Source organism: Octopus bimaculoides, chromosome 6 (assembly GCF_001194135.2).
Source record: "Octopus bimaculoides isolate UCB-OBI-ISO-001 chromosome 6, ASM119413v2, whole genome shotgun sequence".
Lineage (NCBI taxonomy): Eukaryota > Metazoa > Mollusca > Cephalopoda > Octopoda > Octopodidae > Octopus > Octopus bimaculoides.
Window position 1 is genome coordinate 81311588 of NC_068986.1, and position 1920 is coordinate 81313507.

The window sequence follows — 1920 nt, forward strand, 5'->3', positions numbered from 1 at the left end:
TTCGCAATCGAACACATTTTCACCTTGCTAATATTACGATTGTCATTCAAAGTTTTTCTTTTTTGCTCAATCTTTTCTTGCTGCCCATCACATTTTCCAGCTTCACAGTGCCATGTCGGTCGTTGGAAATTTCTATTTCCATTACAATTCAGTCTTCTGCTGTTTTATTCCTACCATGCTATGTCATCATCTTCGGCCACAGTCTAATGACTGAAACAAATAAAATATAATCATTGTCGCATGTAAATTAACAGACAGCCCTGGCAATTCTGTGAAATATGGGTATACATCTCTGACTACAGTTCTCATCTACAAACAGACATTTATTTGCGTCGAACTAGATCCATTTCAGCCATCTAAAATCACATTCCTAAAATCAATGCCTCCTATGAAATTTTCATGTATTTTCATATATTAAACTTCGTTGCACCGCGCTGCACTTTAATAACAAGACCATTGATTATTACATTTTAAGATATTATGATATTAGTGCCAAAAAAATAAGATATATATAGATATCCTTTGGTGAAGAATGAAAATCACACTCACACATTTAATAGAAACCTGCAATAGATAGTCATTATACATTGACGTGAACATACAGAGTGACACCATGAAGACACAGCCAATTGTTAATATATCTTACGTAGGATTATAACGATCTGATATTGTGTAATGGAGCTGTAATCATTACAGGCAGTATTTTATGTATGCATGTGTGTAAATAGTAACTAAGTTCAATAGATTTAATCTATCTAAATTTTGCAAGAATTGCATGTCGGCCCGCATAGCTCAGTCGGTAGAGCATCAGACTTTTAAGAACTGTCGACTGATAAAATCTGAGGGTCGCGGGTTCGAGTCCCTCTGCGGGCGACGATTTTTTTCTTTTGGAAATTCTCCGTGAAGAAATACCAATTGACTGGTTTCAAATATGGGAATTTAAATTTCTGTAATTGAATTGATTGGGTGTGGAAAATTTGTAAAAAAACAGTCCGTAAAAAAAAAGTCCGTTTTTGTGCCTTGTTTATGTTCCCGTTCCTTTTTTGACATCATGTACCCGGATATGCATCCATATATGCACGTAGATGTAGGTATGTACATATATGTATGTATACATGCATAAGCTCATATATCATTTGTATTATTATATTATCGAACGCCACGCGTCCATTTGCATGTAAGTTTTAACTTTATATTTCTGACGCGACTCTATCTTTCTGTCTATCTATCTATCTATCTATCTTTCTTCTTACCTATCGCCCCCTCTCGTTCTGTTTCCTTCTGTTGTCCTTGCTTCTCCCCTTCACTGCTATACATATCTCTCACTTACTCTTCCTCCCTATCTCTCGTCGCTCACCTTTGTTCCACTTCCTCCCTTTTCCTCTCTCTTCCACTGCTCATTGATCACATGTGACCTGAGGTCACCTCTTCCTTTCTCCCTTCAGCCAGCATAAAGGCAAGACGAAACTACTGTCTCTCTCCGTTCAGCTTCGTCACATCACAGCGTTCAATATCTCATCGCGTTCGGCCCAACGGCCTTTAATGTTGTTTTCACTGTTTAATTTTTCCAATCTTGGTTTTTGTTTGCTACCTTGAAACCCTCCGCTTAGCAGGTTAATCCACTTCGCGGGAAGAGCTATTCTAAGAGCGCGTTCTGCCTCATTTTCGAAACGCCTAGTTTAGAATAGAGGCAGCTGGTGAAGGAAAAGTTCCATAAGTGGCTCGTCTGTTTTCCTATGTGTTCATTCTGTTGTCCGTAAAAAAAGTCCGTTTTTGTGCCTTTTTTATATTCCCGTTCCTTTGTGACGTCCTGTATCCGGATATGCATCTATATATACATGTAGATGTAGGTATGTACATATATGTATGTACACATGCATATGCTCATATATCATTTGTATTATTATTATATATATATGC

The 1920-nt window shown here is 37.4% G+C and overlaps 1 non-coding gene across 1 annotated transcript; it reads left to right on the plus strand.

Moving 5' to 3' along the window:
- The first annotated feature begins 781 nt into the window (after positions 1-781).
- Positions 782-873, plus strand: Trnak-uuu (transfer RNA lysine (anticodon UUU)). Its single transcript is given in 2 exon segments — positions 782-818; positions 838-873. It is a non-coding gene; the product is annotated as a tRNA-Lys (tRNA).
- The last annotated feature ends 1047 nt before the right edge of the window (positions 874-1920 follow it).